General features: G+C 38.6%; 1 protein-coding gene across 5 annotated transcripts in view; it reads left to right on the forward strand.

Annotated features, from left to right (window-relative positions):
* col16a1 (collagen, type XVI, alpha 1) overlaps positions 1–23,158 on the forward strand; it is a 378,064-nt gene that overhangs the window by 2,494 nt on the left and 352,412 nt on the right. For 4 of the 5 annotated variants that reach the window (XM_062030118.1, XM_062030122.1, XM_062030121.1 and 1 more), the window contains exon 2: positions 21,204–21,344. The exons of the other annotated variant lie outside the window; for it this stretch is intronic. The gene's annotated coding sequence lies outside the window, so the exon portion shown is untranslated. The remainder of the gene's footprint in view (positions 1–21,203; positions 21,345–23,158) is intronic. 5 annotated transcript variants of the gene reach the window in all.

A 23,158-nucleotide genomic window follows, 5' to 3' on the forward strand; every position in this document is an offset into this window, starting at 1 on the left:
AAATCTGAACAGCCGATATGGGCATCTACATCAACTATATGATTTGCCTGAGAAGCTGGACAGGACAAAAAAAACAACCAATCTATTTGTGGAGGCCTTAATTCTTTCGTGGCGGGCCGCCACAAATAAATGAATGTGTGGGAAACACTGGGATCTTTATGCTCTAATATAGATTCTCAAATCAAAATATCGATACTTTTGATACTTTAGGACAAAGGTGCGGAAACCTTTCCCAACAAGGGCCGCATACTGAAAAGTCAAAGTACAGGGTCCATATTGATATTTTATTTTGTAAATAAAAACATATATTGTGTCAACTTTTTTATTATAAGTGACAAAGTGCAGGTAATTATTATTGTTAGTAAGAAAAATTCAGCTTTTTCTCACTACATACCTTTTTTTGCTGTTTTTTTTCTACATTTCTTACACTTATCAATCGATCAAAGTTTATTTATACAGCCCTTAATCACAAGTGTCTCAAAGGGCTGCACAAGCCACAACAATAAAAAACAATATTCCCTAATCTAAATATAAATATTACTGTCTGAGCAACTAAGATATTTAATAGTGCACATTAAACCTACAAGCTGTGCTCTCTTAGAGATTGATAATTTTCTAATATTGGAGATGTGTGGATCGATACTGAAATATTGATACCAGATTTTTATGCTCTAATATCGATTCTCAAATCAAAATACCGATACTTTAGGACAAAGGTGTGGAAACCTTTCCCAACAAGGGCCGCATACTGAAAAGTCAAAGTGCGGGGTCCATATTGATATTTAATTTTGTAAATAAAAGCAGATATTGTGTCAACTTTTTTATTACAAGTGACAAAGTGTAAGTAATTATTATTGTTAGTAAGAAAAATTCAGCTTTTTCTCACTGCATACCTTTTTTTGCTGTTTTTTTTCTTATATTTTTCTTACATTTCTTACACTTATCAATCAAAGTTTATTTATACATGGCTCTTGAGTAGCCAGAACAATATTATTATATAACATATTTCTTCTGCCAAGAAAGTCTATTGTGTGGCTTTTTATTGTATTTATTTTAGTCAATAAACCTTGGTGTGTAGGAGTACTTGTTGAGCACATCCAACAATGCGGTGATAATGATAGCCGTGTTATGAAACGTTCATATTGTGACATCCCAACTAACAATACAAGTAGTTGGGAGTCAGTTGTAAAAAAAACAACCTAAAAACCATCCCAAACGCTGCATTTCCATGTCTTTAACTAAGCCATAGCGACATTATTGTAAGAGCGAATACTGAGGAATTACTTTTTCTGTCGTCGTGACGCATCACCTTGTTCTTCGGACCACTAAAGCTACTATAAGAAAGGGCTTAAGCTACTTCTGCTGCTGCTGTTTTGTCTTTGAGTCATTAAAAGTTAATGCTGGATTATAAATCATGCACCTTACTTGTAAAGTAGAAGGTCGTGGCACAAAGCCGAGAAGTTGGCGCTACCAACTTCACTCGCAGCAAATGGAACGCAGCATAAAACCCACCAATGTCGCTCTGGAGCATTTTTTTATCTGAGGGAATTATTTTTTAATTAAAAAGCGCTGAAAGATACAACCATCCCATCAGTGAGCCTTTGTTCACGCAACCAACCTTGCTTCGCGACTTTCGACATAAGAAAAAAATATTGATCGTTTTTTTTTTACTGATATTGATTACTTGTCTAATGCAATACATGTATTGATATCGTTTCATCAAAAAAATATATATACATTTGTGTATTGATATGCATATTTATTTATATTGATGTATATTTTATATATATGTATATATATTTATCTATATATAGATATATTTATATATACATGTAGGTGTGTAAAGTTAAAGATTAAAGTACCCATGATTGTCACACACACACTAGGTGTGGCGAAATTATTCTCTGCATTTGACCCATCACCCTTGATCACCCCCTGGGAGGATAGGGGAGCAGTGAGCAGCAGCGGTGGCCGCGCCCAATAATCATTTTTGGTGATTCAACCCCCGATTCCATCCCTTGATGCCGAGTGTCAAGCAGGGAGGTAATGGCTCCCATTTTTATAGTCTTTGGTACGACTCGACCAGGGTGTGTGTATATATGTATGTAAAGTGTGTGTATATGTGTGTGTGTATATATATGTATATATATATATATATATACACTGTGTATGTATATATGTATGTATGTATGTATGTATATATATATATATATATATATATATATAAATATATACACACTGTGTATGTATGTATGTGTGTGTGTATATATATATATATATATATATATATATATATATATATATATATATATATATATATATATATATATATATATACTGTGTGTGTGTGTATATATATATATATATATACTGTATATATATATATATACTGTGTATATATATATATATATATATACTGTGTATATATATATATATATATACTGTGTATATATATATATATATATATACTGTGTATATATATACTGTGTATATATATATATATATACTGTGTATATATATATATATATAGATATATATATATATATATATATATATATATATATACTGTGTATATATATATATATATACTGTGTATATATATATATATATATATATATATATATATATATATATATACTGTGTATATATATATATATATATATATATATATATATATATATATATACTGTGTGTATATATATATATATATAACTAAGCTTCTGGTTGAATTTTTGACCACTCTTCTTGACAAAATTGGTGCAGTTCAGCTAAATGTGTTGGTTTTCTGACATGGACTTGTTTCTTCAGCATTGTCCACACGTTTAAGTCAGGACTTTGGGAAGGCCATTCTATAACCTTAATTCTAGCCTGATTTAGCCATTCCTTTACCACTTTTGACGTGTGTTTGGGGTCATTGTCCTGTTGGAACACCCAACTGCGCCCAAGACCCAACCTCCGGGCTCATGACTTTACCTTGTCTTGAAGAATTTGGAGCTAATCCTCCTTTTTCCTTGTCCCATTTAAAGCACCAGTTCCATTGGCAGCAAAACAGGCCCGGAGCATAATACTACTACCACCATGCTTGACGGTGGGAATGGTGTTCCTGGGATTAAAGGCCTCACCTTTTCTCCTCCAAACATATTGCGAAGCCACCCCGATGATGTCAGGTGGGGAAAACCAGCCACAGTGTAGTCGGCACACACTGCGATGAAAGCGTGGCATTTGGCTCATGTGTAATTAAGTCCCCCCCATGGTGATGCCGTCCGTCGCCATGGAGAGAGAGCACCAATTGCAGCTTTCTCCGGGGATGCAGCAGAGGTCAGAATAAGAGAGTCCGGCCCTCAAGGCCAGAATACACGCTGACGGAGTGGAAGCCAGGAAGGGCTTTTCACATCTGGCCTCAAGAGGTCCCAGTGATTAGACAACCTCTCGGCTGTTTCTTTTTCCTCGGTGGGCGGGGGATTAGTGTGCTAGTGGTGTGTCACTCGTGGCCTCCGGAGCAAACGTGTGGACAAATAACCCTGGCAGACAAGTGAAGCGTGGATAGATGAGTATACACAGTTAAGAAAGTGTCCATCATGTCTTGTTTCAAAGGATTTCACATGATTATTAGTGAAAGGGCTCGATGCTTGTCTTGTCGAAACAGACTTATTGCAAAGTTGCACAGCATGGTGGACTTCCACCTTCTGTTCTCACTGTCAAACTGTCGCCGCCATAAAGCTTTTATTAACTGTACAGGTTTTAAGTAACATTTGAAAGGTCCATTCTTAGGCAAAATGTACCTTTTTAATGATGTTACAGCAACAATAGGTCACTAAAATCAGGGCCGCCCCTCCTTATGCCCCGCGATCCATGTAGGGCCCCATTTTGTGTAATGAATGACACAGCCTCCTCCCTTCCTGCTCCAACACTGATAAGAATGTAACGGTAAATTTAAAGTTGATTTAAACAAATATATATAACAAATTGTATATACTGTATGTTACTTGTTTATATCACATAGGGCTGACAACTGTATCACAATTTACATTTCTTATATTGATGATTATTGATATTTTTGATGACCACTGGAAATTAAGGACCAGGAGAAATGTTAACATTTTTATTTCAAATATAACCTTCCTCTGATTATGATGCCCTCAGGCAGAAAGGAAAGGAAATGTCAACACAAGCATGGAAAACAAACATGGCGACAAATAAAGTACGTTTCTTACAAGTATCATCCCTGCAGGACGAGGAATAGCTAAACATGCTTCACTACACACCCTAGGAGGATAATATAGCTAACCGGCGTCACAATGTAAACAAATGCCATGGGTGGATCGACACCTGACATCCACTGTAATGATACCAAGTACAGGAGCGTATCCAGGCAATACTACTATGATTACATGGATATTTCTTTAGCATCACAAAATCTTATTTCGTTTTTGTCATGTGTCCCTGAACACATGAAGACTTTAAATATGACCAATGCATGATCCTGTAACTACTTGGTATGGGATCGATACCTAAATTTGTGATATCATCCAAAACTAATGTAAAGTATCAAACAGAAGAATAATTGATTATTACATTTTAACAGAAGTGTAGATAAAACATAAAATAAGCATATATTAACAGGAAATGAACAAGTGGATTTATAATAAATTTTTACAGTTTGTCCCTCATAATGTTGACAATGATAGGTAGATAAATGAGACAATATGTTACTGCATACATCAGCAGACTAATTAGGAGCCTTTGTTTGTTTACTTACTACTAAAAGACAAATTATCCAGTATGTTCACTATTTTATTTAGGACTAAACTGCAATAATAAACATACGTTTAATGTACCCTAAGATTTTTTGTTAAAATAAAGTCAATAATGCCATTTTTGTGGTGCCCTTTATTTCGAAAAGTATCGAAATACATTTTGGTACCGGTACAAAATTATTATTAAATGTATTTGCAGATGAAATGTAGGGCAGTGTCACTACAGCCAGTGTGTAGGGATGTAACGGTTTTGTATTGCAATTTCAAAATCCTCACAATAATGCCGTGACGTGAGACTGTATCAAACGAAAAGTTGGTGAGTGTAGTTTTTTTCTGGCTCTTTTTGCGTTAGCTGGTCTGAAATTCAACTACATCTCCCACAATTCTCTGCGCACCGCCGGACGGGCAATGTAAGTGGAAGAAAAAAGAGGGGAGAATTGTGTTCGTAGTTATTTTCGAAAAATCGCTCCATAACTTTTTCAGTCATGTTGCCAACAAACCATAACCTCTTTGGCGGCGGTAAAAATAAAAGTCTGCGTACTGCAAAGCAAAGCGCTACCTTTGTCTGGAACCAAGCCCTCGGGGTGAGCGCGGACACTGCGATCGCTACGATTGAGCATTTCCAATCTTGTTTGCACCATCTCTGTCGATTATGAATGACCACTGACAAGCAAAGTTTTAAAAAATAAATACAAAAGGCAACAACAATCCCTTGGACGGATTTGAGTAAAAAAAAAAACACATTTGGGAATATGTGAGGCAACCTGTGAAAGAATTGACATGTCTCACTTTGACACTGCGGTAAACTGTACGAGTGATGGACAGAATCGCCATGCTCCAAAGAAACAGAATATAAGCACTGTTGCCACGGTTACTTTGAAAAATGGGTTATACTTGTATAGCGCTTTTCTACCTTCAAGGTACTCAAAGCACTTTGACAGTATTTCCACATTCACCCATTCACACACACATTCACACACTGATGGAGGGAGCTGCCATGCAAGCCGCTACCAGCACCCATCAGGAGCAAGGGTGAAGTGTCTTGCCCAAGGACACAACAGACGTGACTAGGATGGTAGAAGGTGGGGATTGAACCCCAGTAACCAGCAACCCTCGATTGCTGGCACGGCCACTCTACCAACTTCGCCACGCCGTCACCATAAAGTCATCTACAATATATTCCGGAATAAAGAGCACACCTGTATACAAGCCACAAGCAATAAATGTTCACATTTGTTTCCATATACCGTATTTTTCGGATTATAAATTGCAGTTTTTTTCATAGTTTGGCCAGGGGTGCGATTTATCCTCTGGAACGACTTATGTGTGAAATTATTAACACATTACCGTAAAATATAGCGACGTACCGATAGAAGAGGAAGCGGCGCATTGTCTACCTTTGGAGTTGGCAGAGTTGTTTAGAAGCGACACAGAGGAAGAAGATTTCATGGGATTTAGCGATTAGGAGTGACAGATTGTTTGGTAAATGTACAGCATGTTCTATATGTTATAGTTATTTGAATGACTCTTACCATAATATGTTACGTTAACATACCAGGCACGTTCTCAGTTGGTTATTTATGCCTCATATAACGTACACTTATTCAGCCTGTTGTTCACTATTCTTTATTTATTTTAAATTGCCTTTCAAATGTCTATTCTTGGTGTTGGCTTTTATCAAATACACTTCCCCAAAAATCAATCAATCAATCAATGTTTATTTATATAGCCCTAAATCACAAGTGTCTCAAAGGGCTGTACAAGCCACAACGACATCCTCGGTACAGAGCCCACATACGGGCAAGGAAAAACTCACCCCAGTGGGACGTCGGTGAATGACTATGAGAAACCTTGGAGAGGACCGCATATGTGGGTAACCCCCCCCCTCTAGGGGAGACCGAAAGCAACGGATGTCGAGTGGGTCTGACATAACATTGTGAAAGTCCAGTCCACAGTGGATCCAACACATCAGCGGGAGTCCGGTCCACAGCGGGGCCAACAGGAAACCATCCCGAGCGGAGACGGGTCAGCAGCGCAGAGATGTCCCCAACCGATGCACAGGCTAGTGGTCCACCCGGGGTCCCGGCTCTGGACAGCCAGCACTTCATCCATGGCCACCGGACCTATGCAACTCCCCCTCGCAAGGGACAGGGGAGAAGAGGAGAGAAGAAAAGAAACGGCAGATCAACTGGTCTAAAAAAGGGGGGGTCTATTTAAAGGCTAGATTATACAAATGAGTTTTAAGATGGGACTTAAATGCTTCTACTGAGGTAGCATCTCTAACTGTTACCGGGAGGGCATTCCAGAGTACTGGAGCCCGAATAGAAAACGCTCTATAGCCCGCAGACTTTTTTTTGGCTCTGGGAATCACTAATAAGCCGGAGTTCTTTGAACGCAGATTTCTTGTCGGGACATATGGTACAATACAATCGGCGAGATAGGCTGGAGCTAAACCGTGTAATATTTTATACGTAAGTAGTAAAACCTTAAAGTCGCATCTTAAGTGCACAGGAAGCCAGTGCAAGTGAGCCAGTATAGGCGTAATATGATCAAACTTTCTTGTTTTTGTCAAAAGCCTTGCAGCCGCATTTTGTACCAACTGTAATCTTTTAATGCTAGACATAGGGAGGCCCGAAAATAATACGTTACAGTAATCGAGACGAGACGTAACGAACGCATGAATAATGATCTCAGCGTCGCTAGTGGACAAGATGGAACGAATTTTAGCGATATTACGGAGATGAAAGAAGGCCGTTTTAGTAACACTCTTAATGTGTGACTCAAACGAGAGAGTTGGGTCGAAGATAATACCCAGATTCTTTACCGAGTCTCCTTGTTTAATTGTTTGGTTGTCAAATGTTAAGGTGGTATTATTAAATAGATGTTGGTGTCTAGCAGGACCGATAATCAGCATTTCCGTTTTCTTAGCGTTGAGTTGCAAAAAGTTAGCGGACATCCATTGTTTAATTTCATTAAGACACGCCTCCAGCTGACTACAGTCCGGCGTGTTGGTCAGCTTTAGGGGCATGTAGAGTTGAGTGTCATCAGCATAACAGTGAAAGCTAACACCGTACTTGCGTATGATGTCACCTAGCGGCAGCATGTAAATACTAAAGAGTGCAGGGCCAAGAACCGAACCCTGGGGAACTCCGCACGTTACCTTGACATAGTCCGAGGTCACATTGTTATGGGAGACGCACTGCATCCTGTCAGTAAGATAAGAGTTAAACCAAGACAAGGCTAAGTCTGACATACCAATACGTGTTTTGATACGCTCTAATAAAATATTATGATCGACGGTATCGAAAGCGGCGCTAAGATCAAGAAGCAGCAACATAGATGACGCATCAGAATCCATCGTTAGCAATAGATCATTAGTCATTTTTGCGAGGGCTGTCTCCGTAGAGTGATTTGCCCTGAAACCGGATTGAAAAGGTTCACAGAGATTGTTAGTCACTAAGTGTTCATTTAGCTGCTGTGCAACAGTTTTTTCGAGAATTTTGGAAATAAACGGAAGGTGGGAGACCGGTCGGTAGTTTACCATGAGGTCAGGATCGAGGTTAGGTCTTTTGAGCAGAGGATGAATAACCGCTTTTTTGAATGCTAGGGGAACAGTGCCGGAGGAAAGTGATAAGTTTATAATATTTAACACTGATGGACCTAATAATACAAACAGTTCCTTGATAAGTTTCCCAGGAAGTGGGTCAAGTAAACATGTTGTTTGTTTTATCCCACTTACACGCTGTAATAATTCCTCTAATGTTATTTCATCAAAAATAGAGAGACTATTTTGGAGGGCAGTGTCCGTCGTATATACAGTCGTATTTGTGTTAATAGAGCCCAGTTGTAGCTGGGATGCGTTGTCTTTAATCTCCTTTCTAATGAGTTCAATTTTCTTATTAAAGAAATTCATAAAATCATCTGCCGAGTGGGTGGAGCTACTGGGAGGAGTCCCTTGTTGGGTTAGCGATGCTACTGTACTAAACAGAAATTTAGGATCGTTTTTGTTGAGGCGGATGAGATTTGAGTAGTATTTAGCTTTAGCTAAGGTAAGCATGCGTTTATAAGTTATTAAACTATCACTCCATGCTTGATGGAAAACCTCAAGTTTAGTCGCGCGCCATTTGCGTTCCAGTTTTCTACATGATAATTTATGAGCTCTAATTTCTTCTGTAAACCATGGGGTGCGCCTTTTAGGGGCCCTTTTTTGCTTTAGCGGTGCTATACTATCAATAATTTCGCGCAAGGCATCGTCAAAGTTGTTAGTGAGTTTATCAATAGAGCCGACATAATTTGGGAATGGTGCTATTACCGAAGGCAGTAGGTCAGCAAGAGTCATCGTTGTGGCAGCATTAATGTTGCGGCCGCTATAGCAGTTATTATTATTATTAGCTTGTTGACAAAGAGTCAAAACTTCAAATTTTATAAGGTAATGATCGGACATTACTTTAGTATATGGAAGTATCATAACTTTGGAGGTGGTGACACCCCTGACAAGCACTAGATCTATTGTATTACCGTTGCGATGCGTGGGTTCATGTATTATTTGTGTAAGACCACAGCTATCAATTATGGTTTGGAGCGCCACGCACTGAGGGTCCGATGGGGTATTCATATGGATATTAAAGTCCCCCATTATGATTATATTGTCGGCGTGCGTCACTAGATCAGCAACGAACTCTGAGAATTCACTGATAAAGTCCGAATAGGGCCCAGGGGGGCGGTAGATAACAGCCAGGTCGAGAGGTAGCGGTGTGACAGACCTCATAGTAAGCACCTCAAACGATTTATATTTATTATTTAGGTTAGGGGTAAGGTTGAAATTTTCATTGTATATTAGTGCGACACCCCCTCCCCTTTTAAGAGGGCGGGCAACATGCGCATTCGTATAGTTAGGAGGAGATGCCTCATTGAGCGCAAAAAATTCGTCCGGTTTGAGCCAGGTTTCGCTAAGACCAATGACGTTAAGATTGTTGTCTCTAATGACTTCATTAACCAATAACGCCTTGGGAGACAATGATCTTATGTTTAAAAAGCCCATATTATAGGTATTGGGCTGTTTTGACGAGTTTTTGTTAAGATTATCCGTAGTGGCAATATTAACAATGTTGCGTTTATTATGCGTAGTGCACTTTAAATAGTTTCGACCATATCTAGGAATTGATATGACGGGAATTTTCCGATTGTTTGCTTGGTGCTGCAATAGACTGGACATATCATAATTTGCCACCTCAGTAGAATGCATGTCCACCCCTGACACAGACACAACAGAAAAAACATTATGTGAATTGTGTATTATTCTAAGAGAATTGCTATGCGTACATGGATTATCCAGCCTGGCGCTGGCTAGTTCTAGCTTAACTGACTCCTCACCCGGACTAACAGACATTGTAATTGCCTGTGACCGGGCTTGCTCTAGTGTAGTCAGTCAAGTGAGACTTAAATAGTAGTCTATGTTTCTAGACAGGATGATGGCGCCTTCCTGGTTAGGGTGAAGGCCGTCTCTCATCAGCAAGCCTGGTTTGCCCCAGAAAGAGGGCCAGTTATCAATAAACGTTAGTCCCTGCTGCCTACAGTAGCTAGCCAACCACTTGTTAAGCGAGACTAATCTGCTATATCTCTCATCATTGCCTCTCGCAGGCAGGGGGCCAGAGACAATTACTCGATGCCTGGACATCTTTCTGGCGAGATCACAAGTCCTGGCTATGTTTCTCTTTGTAATCTCTGACTGTCTCATTCTAGTGTCATTGGAGCCAACGTGTACAACTATATTCGCATAATTAGTGGTGCGATTAGCCTGTCGTACGTGTTTACTAGGCCTGTTGCGAGTTAGCTCCCTAAGATTAGCTTCAATGTCAGGTGCTCTGGCCCCGGGGATACACTTTATTGTGGCTGGTTTGCTAAGCTTTATGTTTCGGGTGATGGAGTCCCCTATAACTAAGGTGTGGTGCCCGGTAGACTGGGGTGCAGGACTAGCTAAAGAGCTAAATCTATTATGCGTCTCAACCGGTACACCGTAGCTTGTAGGCCGCTTAGGACTGCTACAAGCTGGGCTAGTTAGCTCGCTACAGCTAACGCTAGCAGATGTGTCCGCAACATCTAAAGTTACGACATTACTCTGCTCTAACTGGCGGACACGGCCCTCTAGCAGAGCCAACCTCTCCGTGAGTATGGTGCAAGACGCGCAGGAAGCCATTACTCACAGTGTTTTCTGTCACCGAGTGAAGTTCCTGCTGTCCTCAGGGAAGTGGTCGCGGTCTGTAGGAGTAGCTTCTTACTGACCGGCGCTGCCTTTCTCCGCGCTAGCTTAGCAGCTAGCTAGCTGAGGAAAGGGTGGTGGGACAGAGATCGGGTGATTTGCAAGTTAAATAGTACCACTAAAAATGTTTGAGAAGTGATAAAGAAAGCTGTAGAACAATTAAAAGCACACAGATAGAGCGATACTTAGCTTTTTTGCAACAGCGAACAGACGGCGAGCAGTCACGCACGGTGAACCGGAACCGGAAGTGCCGATATGCTGATGGTAAGAAAAAGTGCGACTTATACTCCAGTGCGACTTATATATGTTTTTTTCCTTCTTTATTATGCATTTTCGGCCGGTGCGACTTATACTCTGGAGCGATTTATAATCAGAAAAATACGGTGTTAGCTGCACCAGACTATAAACCGCAGATATATACATTGTGAAATGTGGTTATTTACACAGGCATATTTTGTAAATGTTTATTTACAGACCTTAATTGTTTACAAACGGTGTCTGTAACACGGCAGTAAAACGGCTGATCAAACAAAACAGAAGTCATGGTCATGGACCCACTAGCTGTGGAAGCTGGCTCTCAAATCAGCTAAACCAACTCAATAACTCCACAGTGACGCGTTTGTGAATTTACTGAGGAAACAATACAAAAAGAATGCCATTGTAAGTTAATAGACAGTCGTTAACGTGTTAGCATATTAGCTAATGCTAACGACGCTAGCTTGATTGCGTTACGATGACACGTACAAATATGCATGAAAACACTAACAGACATCACACATGGGGCGGTTTGGTAAGTATGAATTGTTTTAGTTCTATTTTAAAACTTACAAACACTGCTTGGAGTGATAAAGAATCCATACGAGTAAAAACGCTATGGACGACTTGAAGACGAAACGGCACTTCTACTTCCGGTTCAAAGCTTTAAACAGCAGGAATTCACAGTGGACGTCGCCATTCTACAAAGAGGATAAAACACAAGTGATTGTTGACACGGTGATGGTCTGAAACGAGCTAAAGGCCCCATTGGTCTTTCTCAACAGAGCACCCTTCACATATCCTGGCAACCTACTTTCCGTCACGATGAATTGCCTCTCCAAACTGCCAAGGGGCTGCTCGAAACACCGGCATAATTTAGTGGTAGGCTTAAATCCAACGTAATCCACTGCAGTCTCGCTCACACGCCGAAGCCACCCAGAAATACCCAGGACTCGCTCGGTCTGTTACGGCTGTTTAGCCTCCTAATGTCTTAGCAGAGAAAGAAGACAGGATGAGGGCACGCAGGTGCCTTAAAACCTCCGCGCTGTTTGCCAGACAGGAGGAAGAGATAACCGTGACACCAACAAGGAGGTGAGGACGCCGCCCACGTGTCTTTTTGTCGTAATAAGACAGCCCGAGACTAAAGTCAAGGTTTAAACCTACTGCTTGCGCTGAAATGGATATTTGTCATCTTGCCATGTTCATCAAGGATGTTCACCTTTTTAGTTTGTTTTTTTGCACGGCGAAACTGAATTGTGCGTTACATTATTTTTAAAGGTGCGCTCAAACTAGCTAGCATAACCGTTCCTCTAGTCCAGGTCCAGGGGTGGGAAACTCAGGGGCCACATGGAGGAAAATCTGTTAACACGCGAGCCGGATTATTAAAATCATGGCATTAAAAAATGTAGTCCTGTAGTTATAAGAGATTTCTCAAAACGTCATCAGGAGTCCCGACAAAACCCGAAAATGACAGAAAATTTACATTTTTTGTAAACTTTTTTTCGCTAAAATGTAAACACACTTGCTTCAGCAGCACAATACTGGTGCTGTAGTTGTAAGAGATATCTCAAAACCTCATCAGGAGTCCTTACAAAACTTAAAAATGGCAGAGAATGCATATTTTTTGAAAACTTTTTTTCGCTAAAATGTCGTAAGGGGGGACCCTTACACAAAAATGTAAAAAACAGATTAGCTTCAGCAGCACAATACTGGTGCTGTAGTTGTAGGAGATGTTTCAAAACCTCATCAGAAGTCCTTACAAAACCTGTAAATGACAGAAAATGTATATTTTTTCAAACTTTTTTTCGCTAAAATGCCATAAGGGGAAAACCTTACACAAAAATTTTAAAAACGGACTTGCTTCAGCAGCACAATTCTGGTGCTGTAGTTGTAGGAGATGTCTCAAAACGTCATCAGGAGTCCCGACAAAACCCGTAAATTACAGAAAATGCATATTTTTTGAAAACTTTTTTCGCTAAAATGTCGTAAGGGGGGACCCTTACACAAAAATTAAAAAAAACGGACTTGCTTCAGCTGCACGGTACTGGTGCTGTAGTTGTAGGAGATGTCTCAAAACCTCATCAGACGTCCCGACATAACCCGTAAATGACAGAAAATTTACATTTTTTGTAAACTTTTTTTCACAAAAATGTCGTAAGGGACCCTTACACAACTTTTTTTTAAACGGACTTGCTTCAGCAGCACAATAATACTTGTCCTGTAGTTGTAGGAGATGTCTCAAAACCTCATCAGGAGTCCTTACAAAACCCGTAAATGACAGAAAATTTATATTTTTTCAAACTTTTTTTCGCTAAAATGCCATAAGAGGAAAACCTTACACAAAAATTTTAAAAACGGACTTGCTTCAGCAGCACAATTCTGGTGCTGTAGTTGTAGGAGATGTCTCAAAACCTCATCAGGAGTCCTTACAAAACCCGTAAATGACAGAAAATTATATTTTTTCAAAACTTTTTTTCGCTAAAATGTCGTAAGGGGAGAACCTTACACAAAAATTTTAAAAAACGGACTTGTTTCAGTAGCACAAGTCCTGTAGTTGTAGGAGATGTCTCAAAACCTCATCGGGAGTCCTTACAAAACCCGTAAATGACAGAAAATTTATATTTTTTCAAACTTTTTTTCGCTAAAATGCCATAAGAGGAAAACCTTACACAAAAATTTTAAAAACGGACTTGCTTCAGCAGCACAATTCTGGTGCTGTAGTTGTAGGAGATGTCTCAAAACCTCACCAGGAGTCCTTACAAAACCCGTAAATGACAGAAAATGTATATTTTTTCAAAACTTTTTTTCACTAAAATGCCATAAGGGGAAAACCTTACACAAAAATTTTAAAAACTGACTTGCTTCAGCAGCACAATACTGGTGCTGTAGTTGTAGGAGATGTCTCAAAACCTCATCAGGAGTCCCGACAAAACCCGTAAATTACAGAAAATGCATATTTTTTGAAAACTTTTTTCGCTAAAATGTCGTAAGGGGGGACCCTTACACAAAAATTAAAAAAAACGGACTTGCTTCAGCTGCACGGTACTGGTGCTGTAGTTGTAGGAGATGTCTCAAAACCTCATCAGACGTCCCGACATAACCCGTAAATGACAGAAAATTTACATTTTTTGTAAACTTTTTTTCACAAAAATGTCGTAAGGGACCCTTACACAACTTTTTTTTAAACGGACTTGCTTCAGCAGCACAATAATACTTGTCCTGTAGTTGTAGGAGATGTCTCAAAACCTCATCAGGAGTCCTTACAAAACCCGTAAATGACAGAAAATTTATATTTTTTCAAACTTTTTTTCGCTAAAATGCCATAAGAGGAAAACCTTACACAAAAATTTTAAAAACGGACTTGCTTCAGCAGCACAATTCTGGTGCTGTAGTTGTAGGAGATGTCTCAAAACCTCATCAGGAGTCCTTACAAAACCCGTAAATGACAGAAAATTATATTTTTTCAAAACTTTTTTTCGCTAAAATGTCGTAAGGGGAGAACCTTACACAAAAATTTTAAAAAACGGACTTGTTTCAGTAGCACAAGTCCTGTAGTTGTAGGAGATGTCTCAAAACCTCATCGGGAGTCCTTACAAAACCCGTAAATGACAGAAAATTTATATTTTTTCAAACTTTTTTTCGCTAAAATGCCATAAGAGGAAAACCTTACACAAAAATTTTAAAAACGGACTTGCTTCAGCAGCACAATTCTGGTGCTGTAGTTGTAGGAGATGTCTCAAAACCTCATCAGGAGTCCTTACAAAACCCGTAAATGACAGAAAATTATATTTTTTCAAAACTTTTTTTCGCTAAAATGTCGTAAGGGGAGAACCTTACACAAAAATTTTAAAAAACGGACTTGTTTCAGTAGCACAAGTCCTGTAGTTGTAGGAGATGTCTCAAAACCTCATCAGGCGTCCCGACAAAACCCGTAAATGACAGAAAATTTACATTTTTTGTAAACTTTTCTTCGCTAAAATGTCGTAAGGGACCCTTACATAAATTTTTTTATACGGACTTGCTTCAGCAGCACAATAATACTTGTCCTGTAGTTGTAGGAGATGTTTCAAAACCTCATCAGGAGTCCTTACAAAACCCGTAAATGACAGAAAATTATATTTTTTTCAAAACTTTTTTTCGCTAAAATGTCGTAAGGGGAGAACTTTACACAAACATTTTAAAAACAGACTTGCTTCAGCAGCACAATTCTTGTAGTTGTAGGAGATGTCTCAAAACCTCATCAGGAGTCCCGACAAAACCCGTGAATGACAGAAAATGTATATTTTTTGAAAACTTTTTTCACAAAAATGTCGTAAGGGACCCTTATACAACTTTTTTTTAAACGGACTTGCTTCAGCAGCACAATAATACTTGTCCTGTAGTTGTAGGAGATGTCTCAAAACCTCATCAGGAGTCCTTACAAAACCCGTAAATGACAGAAAATTATATTTTTTCAAAACTTTTTTTAGCTAAAATGTCGTAAAGGGAGAACCTTACACAAACATTTTAAAAACAGACTTGCTTCAGCAGCACAATTCTGGTGCTGTAGTTGTAGGAGATGTCTCAAAACCTCATCAGGAGTCCCGACAAAACCCGTAAATGACAGAAAATGTATATTTTTTGTAAACTTTTTTTCGCTAAAATGTCGTAAGGGACCCTTACACAAATTTTTTTAAACGGACTTGTTTCAGCAGCACAATAATACTTGTCCTGTAGTTGTAGGAGACGTCTCAAAACCTCATCAGGAGTCCTTACAAAACCCGTAAATGACAGAAAATTATATTTTTTCAAAACTTTTTTTCGCTAAAATGTCGTAAGGGGAGAACCTTACACAAACATTTTAAAAACAGACTTGCTTCAGCAGCACAAGTCTTGTAGTTGTAGGAGATGTCTCAAAACCTCATCAGACGTCCCGACAAAACCCGTAAATGACAGAAAATTTACATTTTTTGTAAACTTTTTTTCACAAAAATGTCGTAAGGAGGGACCCTTACACAACTTTTTTTTAAACGGACTTGCTTCAGCAGCACAATAATACTTGTCCTGTAGTTGTAGGAGATGTCTCAAAACCTCATCAGGCGTCCCGACAAAACCCGTAAATGACAGAAAATTAAAATTTTTTGTAAACTTTTTTTCGCTAAAATGTCGTAAGGGACCCTTACACAAATTTTTTTAAACGGACTTGCTTCAGCAGCACAATAATACTTGTCCTGTAGTTGTAGGAGACGTCTCAAAACCTCATCAGGAGTCCTTACAAAAACCCGTAAATGACAGAAAATTATATTTTTTCAAAACTTTTTTTCGCTAAAATGTCATAAGGGGAGAACCTTACACAAACATTTTAAAAACAGACTTGCTTCAGCAGCACAATAATACGTGTCCTGTAGTTGTAGGAGATGTCTCAAAACCTCATCAGGAGTCCCGACAAAACCCGTAAATGACAGAAAATGCATATTTTTTGAAAACTTTTTTCGCTAAAATGTCGTAAGGGACCCTTACACAAATTTTTTTAAACGGACTTGCTTCAGCAGCACAATAATACGTGTCCTGTAGTTGTAGGAGATGTCTCAAAACCTCATCAGGAGTCCTTACAAAACCCGTAAATGACAGAAAATTATATTTTTTCAAAACTTTTTTTCGCTAAAATGTCGTAAGGGGAGAAATTTGTGTAAGGGGGGACCCTTACACAATTTTTTTTAAAACGGACTTGTTTCAGTAGCACAAGTCCTGTAGTTGTAGGAGATGTCTCAAAACCTCATCAGGCGTCCCGACAAAACCCGTAAATGACAGAAAATTAACATTTTTTGTAAACTTTTTTTCGCTAAAATGTCGTAAGGGACCCTTACACAAATTTTTTTAAACGGACTTGCTTCAGCAGCACAATAATACTTGTCCTGTAGTTGTCGGAGATGTCTCAAAACCTCATCAGGAGTCCTTACAAAACCCGTAAATGACAGAAAATTATATTTTTTCAAAACTTTTTTTCGTTAAAATGTCGTAAGGGGAGAACCTTACACAAACATTTTAAAAACGGACTTGCTTCAGCAGCACAATTCTGGTGCTGCAGTTGTAGGAGATGTCTCAAAACCTCATCAGGAGTCCCGACAAAACCTGTAAATGACAGAAAATTAATATTTTTTGTAAACTTTTTTTTCGCAAAAATGTCGTAAGGGGGGACCCTTACACAAATTTTTTTTAAACGGACTTGCTTCAGCAGCACAATACTTGTCCTGTTGTTGTAGGAGATGTCTCAAAACCTCATTCGGAGTCCCGAGAAAACCCGAAAATGCAGAAAAATTAATATTTTTTGTAAACTTTTTTTCGCTAAAATGTCGTAACACAAAAATAAAAAAAAACGGACTTGCTTCAGCTGCACAATACTGGTGCTGTAGTTGTAGGAAATGTCTCAAAACCTCATCAGACGTCCCGACAAAACCCAAAAATGGCAGAAAATGTATATTAAAAAACAAAGATTTTCCTTAAAATGTCGTTTTTTTAAAACGGACTTGCTTCAGATTGTTTCCTTTGTCTTACTTTGGCCAAAAATAGAACAAAAACATTCTGAAAATATTACAATAAAAATATAGAAAAAACTATTGACAGTGTTAAAGTTTAGATCCATGAAGGAAAGAAGAAAGTGATTGAATGTTTATAACTGAATACATTTACATATGCATAAAAATGTGTTTTCTTTTGCATTATTTTTTGTAATGAATTAACGTTTATGACAACGTTTTTGAACGTGTATTGACCCAAACTCCTCTTTATGATCTTTTTTTTGGAAAAATATTTTCTAGGACAAAATTACTTAAATCTTGTTTTTTGTATCAAAGAAATCAACTGTCATTTGATGACTTAGCTTCATTGATCAGCACTATTTTAAGCATTGTAAGACCGCCTCTGTTGTTTACTGTGTCCAACTTTGAGCCACTTTTTGTTTGTGTGTGACAAGAAGAAAAGCTCTGATTCACATAGTGAGAAGTTGTCGCTGCGGATTTACATGTCTTCTTTCCAGACTTTTGTTCTTGGGAAAGAAACAATATTCCGGCCATTACGGTGTATTATAATGCATGTGCACATAACACAGGTGTCAAAATCAAGGCCCCCCACATCATTTTTATGTCCCCTGGACCCCTGGTAATAATAATATGCATCAACAAAGTACAAACCCCGTTTCCATATGAGTTGGGAAATTGTGTTAGATGTAAATATAAACGGAATACAATGATTTGCAAATCCTTTTCAACCCATATTCAATTGAATATGCTACAAAGAGAAGATATTTGATGTTCAAACTCATAAACTTTATTAATTTTTTGCAAATAATAATTAACTTAGAATTTCATGGCTGCAACACGTGCCAAAGTAGTTGGGAAAGGGCATGTTCACCACTGTGTTACATGGCCTTTCCTTTTAACAACACTCAGTAAACGTTTGGGAACTGAGGAGACACATTTTTGAAGCTTCTCAGGTGGAATTCTTTCCCATTCTTGCTTGATGTACAGCTTAAGTTGTTCAGCAGTCCGGGGGTCTCCCTTCTGCTATTTTAGGCTTCATAATGCGCCACACATTTTCAATGGGAGACAGGTCTGGACTACAGGCAGGCCAGTCTAGTACCCGCACTCTTTTACTATGAAGCCATGTTGATGTAACACGTGGCTTGGCATTGTCTTGCTGAAATAAGCAGGGGCGTCCATGGTAACGTTGCTTGGATGGCAACATATGTTGCTCCAAAACTTGTATGTACCTTTCAGCATTAATGGTGCCTTCACAGATGTGTAAGTTACCCATGTCTTGGGCACTAATACACCCCCATACCATCACACATGCTGGCTTTTCAACTTAGCGCCTATAACAATCCGGATGGTTCTTTTCCTCTTTGGTCCAGAGGACACTACGTCCACAGTTTCCAAAAACAATTTGAAATGTGGACTCGTCAGACCACAGAACACTTTTCCACTTTGTATCAGTCCATCTTAGATGAGCTCAGGCCCAGCGAAGCCGACGGCGTTTCTGGGTGTTGTTGATAAACGGTTTTCGCCTTGCATAGGAGAGTTTTAACTTGCACTTACAGATGTAGCGACCAACTGTAGTTACTGACAGTGGGTTTCTGAAGTGTTCCTGAGCCCATGTGGTGATATCCTTTACACACTGATGTCGCTTGTTGATGCAGTACAGCCTAAGGGATGGAAGGTCACGGGCTTAGCTGCTTACGTGCAGTGATTTCTCCAGATTCTCTGAACCCTTTGATGATATTATGGAGCGTAGATGGTGAAATCCCTAAATTCCTTGCAATAGCTGGTTGAGAAAGGTTTTTCTTAAACTGTTCAACAATTTGCTCACGCATTTGTTGACAAAGTGGTGACCCTCGCCCCATCCTTGTTTGTGAATGACTGAGCATTTCATGGAATCTACTTTTATACCCAATCATGGCACCCACCTGTTCCCAAGTTGCCTGTTCACCTGTGGGATGTTCCAAATAAGTGTTTGATGAGCATTCCTCAACTTTATCAGTATTTATTGCCACCTTTCCCAACTTCTTTGTCACGTGTTGCTGGCATCAAATTCTAAAGTTAATGATTATTTGCAAAAAAAAAAAAGGTTTATCAGTTTGAACATCAAATATGTTGTCTTTGTAGCATATTCAACTGAATATGGCTTGAAAATGATTTGGGGTCTGTACCGAGGATGTCGTTGTGGCTTGTACAGCCCTTTGAGACACTTGTGATTTAGGGCTATATAAATAAACATTGATTGATTGATTGATTTGCAAATTATTGTATTCCGTTTATATTTACATCTAACACAATTTCCCAACTCGTATGGAAACAGGGTTTGTACTTTATCTTTTCTTATTATTTAACGTATTTGTTTATTCCATTTTGACAAACAATACAAGTACTGCATGAAATTGCTTACCGTTTAAACTTTAATATTAGCCAATATTGCAACAAATATTGTATTTTTCAAACATTTTATTTTTTGAAATAAAAATAAATACCCACATAATAATTTGACTCAATTAATATATTGACTTATGAAATCAGATCAAAAATGACAATAGATAGTTAAGTTTACAGTGGTTTTTACTACTATATTTTTTTTACTACTTTATATTACTGTAAATGGAAAAAAGTCTACCACTGCTTTTCTCCGGTACAATTTTGGCGACTGATCTACCACTTTTTTACTGTGAAATCTACTGTTGCTTTTACGGAATATTACTGTAAATGGTACCACAGTTTGTTTTTTTTACGGTGAAAAACTGTCAGCTGTTTATAAAAAAAAAGGTACTGTTTTTCGATTTACCGTAATATGTTGGGGAAAAACACAGTATATTTTACAGTTATATTCTAGTAACGTAATTGCCAGAGAGATTTACTGTAAATTCTACAGGTTTTTTTTTTTTTACAGTGTACGTAAAAAAATATACACCGTAAATTCCGGACTATAAGCCTTTTTTATTTATATGCTTTGAACCCTCTGGCCTATGAAACGGTGCAGCTAATTTTTGTATTTTTCTTTGCTAACGGCCATAATGTTTTGTGTTTAAATAGTTTTTACTAAACACGTGCAAAGACAGTGAAAATGCGTGTTATTGTTTTTGCTGTGCTGCCAACTTTTGGACGAGTTTGCTCACTGGGTGAACATCTACAGTGTTTCCTGTTTAGTCGTCCATAGCGTTTCTACTCGTATGGATTCATCACTCCAGGCAGCGTTTGTAGGTTTTCCAATACAACTAAAACCATTCATACTCACTAAACCGCCCGCGTGCGATGTCTGCATGAGTGTTTTCATGCATATTTGTATGTGCTATTATAATGTAATGAAGCTAGTGTCGTTAGCATTATATAGCATATATGCTGACACGTTTACGAGTGTCTGCGTTAGTATTCATAACTCACAATGGCATTCTTTTTGTATTGTTGCAGTTTCACAAATTCCTCAGTGAATTCACCAAGACATCACTGTGGTGTTATTGAGTCGGAGAGCTAGCTTGCGCAGCTAGTTGGTCCATGACGATGACAGCCGCTTTACTGCCGTGTTACAGACACCGTTTGGAAATAATTAAGGTATGTAAATAAACATTTATAAAATATTTTTGTGTCAACTCAGTTCACAACGTACATATCTGCGGCTAATATATGGACACATATATTTTCTCTATAAAATTACGTGGGTGCGGCTTATATACAATAGTCCATAGTCTGGAAAATACGGTATACAATCAAATGCATAGCCATATTCAAATATTATTCAATCAATCAATCAATGTTTATTTATATAGCCCTAAATCACAAGTGTCTCACTGTGAGGAGTAACTGCGACGTGGCCCTGGATGAAAACGAGTTTGACACCCCTACTGTATCATATCATAGTACTGTATATTCCGTTTGGTGACTAAAATATACTTCTCTTTGCACATAACTGATTAGATTTTTTCAACCCTGGGAACAAAGCCAATACACTGCATGGATACTCTCATCAGGAACTTCGCAAAGAAAATGGTGGATATCAATCTTGCCTCATCACCTTGTCATCCTTCTCTTCTCACCTATGTCGCTGAAAGCCTTGAAGTGTGGTCGGGGGATAAAAAGAGGATGTGTTCAGGGACCCCATTTCACTCCTGAGGGAATGGAAATATTATTTCATCCCACTCAAAGAACCTCTCAGTGCCAAGTCAAGACAGCCTATGGCAAGACAGGAATAGATTGCTTCATCTCCTTTCCCTGTCTTCCTTTCAAGCATCCTTACCCATGAAACGCATCAACTGGGAAAATAGCTTTAGATTGCAATGTGTTGCACTGTGTTGCTGTGATGATGTTCATTTGTTTTGTTTTGCCAAACCCGCTAGATGAACCCCAGAAACCTAATGTATAATAATAACAAAAACACTGAACGCGTGTATAAAAATGCGAGATGCTCATTTTCAAAAGGTCAAACTCCGACTCAGTGTTGCAGTACACAGGATACTTTTATTTATTCAAGTGCCGCATAATTAACCCCACACTGGGTGTGGAATATTACTTTGACGGGGTTTAAAATAAGAATACACAAGTTTAGGTACCTGGGCACCCGTGTAAAGCTTTGGGCCATGTGACAAATATTTCAACTAATACCTTACCTTCCATGACTGCCTGCTTTACTGAAAGCAACATTGATCATTTTAGTTTGCTTTTTTAACCCTTTGGAATACCTGGGACCTTGTGTGGGTCTTTTTTATTGCCTTTGAAGATGACATCATGCAACATAATGTTCATTTTACAAGTTAGCTGGATGAAATATGGCCACAGAAGTTGTCAATCACATTTGCAATGTCAGTTCTTAAATTATTTTTAGCACAAGCTATTGACGGAGTATACATTGGAGTTCCCTGGGACCCTTTTGTCCCCCATTGACTCCCTTTTATAATGGCCATTTTTAGAAATACGGGATGAAATATGGCCACAGAAGTTGTAAAGGAATTTATCACCAAATTTGCAATCTCTGTCCTTTATTTATTTTTAGCACAATCTATTGACTGAGTATACATTGGAGTTCCCTGGGACCCTTTTGTCCCCCATTGACTCCCTTTTATAATGGCCCTTTTAGAAATGCGGAATGAAATAGGGCCACAGAAGTTGTCATGGAATTCTTAAGTTATTTTTAGCACAAGCTATCGACGAAGTATACATTGGAGTTCCCTGGGACCCTTTTGTCTCCCATTGACTCCCTTTTATAATGGCCATTTTTAGAAATGCGGGATTAAATATGGCCACTGAAGTTGTAAAGGAATTCATCACAAAATTTGCAATGTCCGTTCTTAAGTTTTTTAGCACAAGCTATTGACGGAGTATATATTGGAGTTCCCTAGGATCCTTTTCTCCCCCATTGACTCCCTTTGATA

Source organism: Entelurus aequoreus, linkage group LG20 (assembly GCF_033978785.1).
Source record: "Entelurus aequoreus isolate RoL-2023_Sb linkage group LG20, RoL_Eaeq_v1.1, whole genome shotgun sequence".
NCBI classification, from domain to species: domain Eukaryota; kingdom Metazoa; phylum Chordata; class Actinopteri; order Syngnathiformes; family Syngnathidae; genus Entelurus; species Entelurus aequoreus.